Here is an 8,461-nt window from a genome sequence, read left to right as displayed (position 1 = left end):
CCACCCTCAGAGCTGGCTCTCCCGAAGCCACTTAGGAGGAGAAGAAACTGCCATGTCTCATTGATAAACACTGATAATTCACTAGAGCATGAAACAGGTGGAGTAGGGCTTGTCTCTTTTTCTCGGGTCTTTGTTCTATAGGCCGAGAAGTGGCTCTGGAGGCACCTGGTAGGACAAAAAGGCTTTGGTGGCATCATCACATGCATCAATATCTCCTTAACCAACTGCCCTAGAATGTACTGCGCTGATCCCAGACCTGTGCTCAGGCCCTAATTCCAGTATGAGGTCAAAACTCACCTCTCACTTCATCATGCTCTTGTCTCCATTCCCTTGTTTTAAGAAAAAAAAAATGAGTAACTCCATGACCTGAAATTTTTAGAAAAAGTATGATAAACTGAGCACTTGAGAGCAGTGTTATTTAGGATAGAGATATTTAATTGTTGGGGGTGGGACATAGAAAAGTAATGGGTTATTTCCTTTTAATGTAGTGACATTGTGAAGGCAAATGAGCCAAGAACCAGGACATAGTCTAGAAGCTTTTGGTTTCTTTTTAATTGTTGAAATTGGAGGGAGAAAAAAAAAAAAAGAAATCCGAGAGAGTTTAGGACTGATGCTTTGTTGGGTTGGGGAGGGAGGTGAGGAGTAGTAAGACACATCCACCTTTGTTCCCTCCATTTTGTAGGACAGACCATTGTTTTTTTAAAAAACATGCGATTAGTTTTGGGGACATCTGGGTGGCTCTGTCAGTTAAGCATCTGACTCTTGATTTCGGCTCAGGTCATGATCTCTAGATCCTGGGATCAAGCCCTACATCAGGTTCCATGCTCAGCAGGGGGTTTGCTTGATGATTTTTCTCTCTCTCCCTCTCACATGAATAAATAAACACATGCTCTCTCTATCTCCCAAATGAATAAATAAATGTTTAAAAAAGAAAAGAAAAAAATTAAAAAACGGTTAGTTTTGTACCAGCAAGCGTCATTTCTTCTTGGAAGCAGTGGCCTTGTTGTCCTTGACCAGCCTGTGCCTAGGAATGTCCTATAATTTTTCACTGAACTAACAAAACTCAGTTCTTGGTTTCCTCTCTCAGGATTAACCATTTCTCTGAACCCAAGTAAAAGGGAATGACATGGGAGGAAAACAATGTTTTAAGAGGACTAGGATATCAAGTATGGGTACCTATTCAATGGGAAAGCAGAGGAATTAAAAAGGAATACGAAATGCTCTGGGCTGACCTCCTCTGTACTCTTTTGTGGCAATTGGGAGCTCCGTGGAAACATCATGAGCCCAGGATGGACTCCTCCTGGCTACTGAGCAACCCATTTTCTAGTATCTGGATCATCTTAGGATGGCTCAGCACGTTTACAACAGTGGTTCTCAGAGCATGGTCCCCAGACGAGCTGTTTCAACTCGGCACGAAGCCGAAGCCTTGGGGGCGGGGCTGAGCCATCTGTGCTGTGAGGAGCCCTCCAGGTGATTCTGAAGCACACTCAAGTTTGAGAACCATTGCTCTGTCGTATGAATTGTGAGCTTTGAGCCGCGGAGGCTCTAGCGGCCCAGAAGGTGACACCCACGGCTTGCCTTGCCTGGAAGCCAGGCATTACCACGTGCCCCGGGGGCAGCATTTGACCCTGCCATCTCCGGTGGGCTCCTGCGCATCTGCACAGAAATGAAACACATTATATTTTTACAGTGTGAGTCACCTTCTTAGAAATAGTCTTCAGTGGTAAAAAGTGATGAGGCCTGGACATTGATTCTGGGACACTAAGTGTCTATGTGCTTTTATGGGGCATGAGAGAAATCCTGATCTTTACAATTGAAAAGTTGGTGGTGGTCCTTGACCTAAGGAAAAAGGAATTTGCATAACATGTTTTCCACCCTGCCATCTCTTTCCGGTGCAAGCTTTGGAAAAATAATCGGCTACGTAGCTCTAAAGGCAATGCAGCAAAATCAAAGACCCTAGTCCCCATTACTGGGTGAAATGAAGGCCTGAAGCTATGGGATGGAACACCTCTGTGTCAGATGAAATCTAGAATAGGACTGAAAGACTTTCTGCATGTAGCCAAAGCAAAACACGACAGAATAGACATCAGAGACTGTATATATTTATAAATTAGATTCTTTTCTAATCTATGACAAGATTACTTTTCTATTGTTAACTATATAAGATAACCCCCATCTCAACATTGGGATTGTGTTATTCGACTATTATTATGTAATAACCCAAGAACACTGACTTAATACCAACACAAAAATAGGTAATGGTAATATGAATATAGTAATAAATTCATTACAGATACATTAATACATGCAAATGTATTATTTTATAGATAATGAACTACATGAAAACAAACCCAACACATCAGTTTTTAAGTTTTTATTGATTTGCTGTCATCTAAATTAATGTTAGAGGGGCACCTGGGTGGCTTAGTCATTAGGCGTCTGCCTTTGGCTCAGATCATGGTCCTGGGATCTAGCCCCACGTCAGTCTCCTTGCTCCGCAGGGAGCCTGCTTCTCTCTCTCCCACTCCCCCTGCTTGTGTTCCTGCTCTCGCTATCTCTCTGTCAAATAAATAAAATCTTTAAAAAAAATAAATTAATGTTACAGGATCTAAAGATGCATATGGAAAGGGAATGATGAAAACATTTGTAAACCTAAATTATATGTCATCATGCATGTCTTGAGACATGTTCATGAAAATTGAGGGTCGGATGGTCCATCAACACAAAGCTTCTGAGATCTTTAAATATTTCCCCTAAATGGTTGCCAAATGTATTTTATATCTGGGTTACATCATGATGGTTTAAAACTTGAAAATTGTGTCTTCATATTTGCTCTAAGACCACCCTCTTGGAGTCTCCGCCTTGTTACCTCTTGCAGCAGGATTTCAGGGACATCTGCACAGCCCTGCCCCTCCTCCTGCCTCCCTTCCTCCTCCTCACCTCACCCAGAGACCCGGCCCTTCACTAGGATGAAGCCCAGGATCCGTGCTCAGTGTGGTTCCCGGGCCAGCAGCACAAGCACCACTTGGAAGCTTGCTAGAAATACAGAATCCCAGGCCCACCCCAGACGCGCTGATTCGGACTGTGCATTTAACAGGGTGCGTAGCTGATGGGTGTGCAGGAGTGTGCAGGGCTGAGAGCCCAGAGCTGATTGCCCTCCTTCTCCTGACTGGACACTCGGAGGGACGATTCAAGAGAGTTAGATGTAGAGACCAGTCATAAAAGCGTGGGCAGGGTTAAGAGAAACATCCAGGGGTGCTGGAGGCCTCTCAGGGGACCGGAGGAGAGCTCGGTGACAGGAATGGCTCTTCGGGACAAAACCTCTAGCCTCAAGGAGAGCACAGCCCCACTGTCCAACGGTGGCCTGAAGGAAGCAAGGTTCACCCTGCAAAATTTTGGCAGCGTGTCCCAGTGGCAACCCGAAGTCAGAGGGTGAGGGAGCCCAGGCAATGTCAACCATAAGGGTCAGGACCCTGGGGCACAGGGCAGGCTGAGAAAGAGATCTGGAGAGACAAATGGAGAGATGCAGCTCAGAGAACATCAGCACCAATCCCATCTGCCTTACGTCCCCTTTTACTTCTGCAACCTCCAGGAGGCCAGGCATGCCTCCCAGGTTCCTCAGTGTCACGGACACTGTTGTGCCTCGCCCAGATTCCCTTCACTCTCCAGGTGAACCCATCCTCCAGCTGCCCTGAATGTTGGCTGCTAAAATGCTCAAAAACGCCTTCTCCTCCAGAGGACTGCCTTCGGCCTGATGGGTGTTCCTCCCCAGGAGTCAGACCCACCGCATCACCCCCAGGGCAGCCTGCAGCTCGGACGGGCACGGGCATACCTGAGGCCTGCCTCCCTGCTTGCAGCAGGGCCAACCCTTGGTATCACTCGTGTTCCTGACCTCCCATGTGATCACCTAAGGCTGGTTTCCCTCACACCCCACTTCAGAGCCTTCCATCCCACACAAGGCTTCCCAAGCTCTGGTTCCCTGCATCTCTCCTCCTCCTCAATCCATACTTCTCCCCTGTATCTTGTGGATTCTTGGGCCAACTCCCAACAAAACGCCCATGTCCCCCCCAGCCGCCTTCACACGGCTACTGTTTGAACACTCCATGCCCTGTCTCCGCTACTGTCCCGGCTGGTCCCTCACTCTTTGCACCTGCTTCCTCCGCTCTTCGTCTCCTTTCTTGCCCTTTACTGACATGCACGGAGCGTGGAAGCTGTTAGCGGTCATACCTGAAGGTGTTTTGGTCCTTGTTTGAAATGGTACATATTGTATCACTTCTCCGATACTGACAGCAAGGGAGCAGCTCTTTAGATCAAAAGCAAGCCCTGGATCCCAAATGTTTAGATTTCCTCTAAAAGAGAACCTTTCTGGGAAGAGGAATGAGCCCCTGTCTCCTGAAAAGGCCCTCGGCCCGCGAGGCTAGCATGGATCCCCTCCGCTGAGTAAGATCCTAGAGTCCTTGGGGTAAGTGTTCTGCTTTGCTAGACGACCGTCAGAAATCTCAGGGACCAAAAAAAAAAAAAAAAAGAAAGAAAGAAAGGAAGAAATCTCAGGGACCTGAGGAAACAGAGCTCGTTACAACACGCATCCTCGAATGACGGGGTGTGGCTCAATCCCACCCAGTAGATAGACAGTAGAACATAAGCAAAATAAAACATTTAATGTGATTTTCCTAAAAAAAAAAAAATCTTTGTTTTCAATGACTTTCCAAGTCCTAATTTCCTGTAAGAATGGGATTGCAAGGAAGGCCCTGGCTAAGGGGAGGGAAGGGAGAGAGACACTGGCAACAATGTTTATAGTCTGGCCTCCTGATTGCCACCTTCAAGTAGGCCTGAAAACCCGTCCATCTTGTATCTGTTGGCCAAATTGCTTACTTCCTTCTTATTTTCTTATAAAATGAGATACCAGTATCTTACCCTGTCAGCTCCGAGAGAATAGTGAGCCAACCTGTTCATTCAACAAGCCACCAAAGCCAGGTATTTGGGGGGAGGCACCAGAGTAGGCAGTGAGAGGGGCTGGGGGTCAGGCTGCTCCCACGCTTGCCCCAGAGGGAGAAGGGCCCTACTGTGGGGCACAAACCACAGCGCTCCTGACTGGCTTCAGGGACAGGAGTGGGTCAGTCAAGGCGAAGCTGGGCTGTCCCGGTGTCTTCCCTGTCGGGGACACGCTATGGGGACTGACGGGGTGGGGAACGGCCCTAACCCTGGCTGCAGGCACAGGAAGTCCTATGCACAAAACCTTTGGCTGAGGCTTATTTGAGGTTCCTTTCCCTTTTTCCCCCCTTGTATATAGTTTAAACTCTCCACACTAGGTCATTCAAGCCTGCAGTCACCAGAAAAAAGAAGTCGCTGTTTGGGGGATGGCAGATGATCAAGAGCGCAGACAGCTGTGATGAAGGATTAGTTGTGGGTTTTTCTCAGGGCCTCGCTACAAACTGGGTTGCAGTTCCATGTGCAAACACTATTAAATGAGAATGTTTTCTCTGGCACCAACCCACCTTTCCCCCCCCAGTTTCAGTATTGAATTAAAAAAAAAAAAAAACTGAAGTAGCTTAGGTTTACAGCTCACATTCAAAACTTAAAAACATTATTTCCATAAATGTTGGCAGGAACCGGTGGCTGTTTATCCCACCAGCAGTCATAATAAACCCTTCCCCATTGACAATCTAACAGATCATTTTCTGTTTGCCACCGAGTTTGGTTCAATAAAATGTTTGTGCTCTTAAAATTCCCTTAGTAAGAACTCCTAACAGCAGCATTTCCCAAGGTGGCCTTCGTGGCCAACGGACCTCGTGGCTCTCCCAGGCCCCAGAGGTGTGCACAACAGGTTAGTGGCCGTCATTAGAAAGGCTCCAAATTCAGGGGTCCCGGCACACTGAACATGTTGGTATGTGAGACATTTCAATTAGTCCCTTTTAAGCCCGCGTCCACACAAGCTTCTCCTCGGCTCTCCACCGCTAGTGTAGAGACTGAACATTAACGGGGCCACAGTGGGTGCCCCCTCCCTGGGCTGCCCGGGGGACAAGGTGGCTGGACAGATCACCCCGTGCCCGTGCCTCCCAGCTGGGTTCCATGCAGATGGGTCAGAGGATAAGCAAGCCTGGGTCTGGGAACTCCCACAAAGCTTACAAATGTGTTTGTTTTTTCAAAAGACAGGCCCGACTCATGCTGAACCCATGCAGTCTCAATCCAGGAATCTCCCAGGCTCTTCCAAGAAACACGCTCAGCAAGGTGTTGGGTTGAGGTCGCTGAGTGCAGCCTGCGTACTGGGTTTCATAGTAGGTGTGGAGGAATCGGCCCACCTCTTTTTTTTTTTTTTTTTTTTTTTTAAAGATTGGCTTGGTTTCCTTTGGAATAAAAAGATCAGGAACCGGGTTCCACAGCCTTCAATCAAAGCAAAGTGCTGACAATGCCGACCAGCCTTCTCCCAGCGCTTCGTCCTCAGGGGTATCGCTAGGATGGGGGTGGAGGTGCTTTTCAACCCCCCATAAAGAGGCGCCAAGTTCAGAGAGTGAACGAGGACCCCTGTCACCACCACCACCACTCAACCCTGTGTGGAACAACATCGTCCACAAAGAGCTCAGCTCAGCCCAGGCTCAAGGAAGAGGGCAAAATGGAAGCCCTGCAGGGCACACAGAGGTGGAGTGGGTGAGACCACCCCACCCAGCTGGTCCCCGTGGTGGTGTCCTCGGCTGTTCTCGCACAACTGGGAAGGACAGCTGCAGCCACGAGCTCCCCGGGGAGTTGCCAGGTACAACCGGCTGCCAGGCATCCTGGGGTCCCCTCTACTTTGGAGTCCTGCCCCTATGACTCTCCTCCCCACTGGCTTCAAAAGGAAGTTTCTCTGGTGGAGTGGGGGGCAGGGTGAGGGAGGAAGGAGGACCCAGTGTTGCAGAAGGGGCGGAAGGCAGTAGCATCCAACTCGTTGCTGAGCTGGAGGGTGCCCTGACTGGGGGCCACTGGGGACACCAGCATGGCCATCACAATGGCAGTCACACGGACTCCTTGGCCACACAGCCCCGGGAGTGTAGGCTCTGTAGGCAGGCCAAGTCCAGCCAAAGAGAGTAAGCAGCAGCTTATTGTCTTGAGTTGAGTGCCCCAGGAGGAGGACCTGGCAGGAGGATTCTTGTGCAGGTAGAGGAGGAAGTGCTCTCAGGAGAAAGGGAGGAGGGAAGCAGAATAGTGCAGGAGGAACAGAAGGGCCCATCTGTGTTCCCAGAGCGTGGAGTAGCGAGATGGGGGGTGGGGGAAAACATAGGAGTTTCCCACCTCCAGTTATTCACCATTACATTAAAGACCCCAACTTCTAGCTCCCTTCACTCCACGCCACTGTAAGAAAAGTCCTGTCTCCCAAATGCTGAGCCAGCCTCCTCCAGCCTCCATCCCCAGAGTCCCAACTCGACTGAGCGGCTTATTGGAGGAGGGAATACGGTTGAAAAAAGAAAACTCAGATTCCAAAACACCACTTTCCTGGGTTTCTCCAACCTCAAAGGTGGCTCCTTCTCAGTCTCTTTGGCAGGTTTCTCATTTCCCAGAGAGCCTCAGAGCTCTGTCCTCGGCCCTTTTCTCGTTTTTCAATACATGCATGCAGTCTAGGCGACCCCATCCAGGCTCCTGGGTTTATATACCATGTACGTGCTGATGATCCAGCGGGGGGGAGGGTTGACGTTCCTCCCAGACACCCTTCACAGAGCCAAGACCCACATCCGCACCCCCGGCCCCCATCCACTCCCTGTGGTCACAGTCCTTCTTCCAGACAACAGCCCTCCGCTGACCGAGCTACTTGCCTTCAAAGGGACACCCCTGCCCCCTACAGGACAGTCAATAACTAACGGATTGATGGAGGCCTTCACAAGTTTCTTCTGAATGTACCCCCACAAGAAACCACATGCATCTGGATCCCTGTTTCAGGCTCTGTTGAAGGCCTGATCTGAGAACGCTCTCAAATTTTACTTGCAGCCTGAACCTCCCATCCCAGCCTGCTTTGCACCAAATTCCTTACTTACCACGCACAACCAACTTCCTGATATTCAGTAAATGGCAACTCCATCCTTCCTGCTACTCTGGCCAAAAACCTTTGAGGTCACCATTAACCCCTCTTTCTCTTATGCTCCACATCCAATCTGTCACCAAATCCTACGGGCCCTGATTTCAAAATAAGCCCACAGTCTGACCATTTCTTACCATCTCCATTGCGACGGCTCAGGTTCAAGCCAGCACTCCCTTTGCCTGGTATCCCTGCATCCACCGTTGCTCACAATATGGCAGCTGGAGGGCTCCAGACAGCCAAGGCACTCCTCTGCCCAAACCTTCCAATGGCTCCCATCCCACTCCGAGTAGGAGCCAAAGGCCTTACACTGGCCTAAGCCGTCTGTCCTCTCTCCCACCTCCCTCACTTTATCTCCTTCCTTTCTTACCCTTGCCCACTCTTCTTGGCCTCTTTGCTATTCGCTCACCACAGCGA

The sequence above is a fragment of the Eumetopias jubatus genome, unplaced genomic scaffold (assembly GCF_037043125.1).
Source record: "Eumetopias jubatus isolate StellerSeaLion01/CBP00866 unplaced genomic scaffold, mEumJub1_p1.0 scaffold_1, whole genome shotgun sequence".
Classification (NCBI taxonomy): Eukaryota; Metazoa; Chordata; class Mammalia; order Carnivora; family Otariidae; genus Eumetopias; species Eumetopias jubatus.
This window is presented reverse-complemented; position numbering follows the sequence as displayed.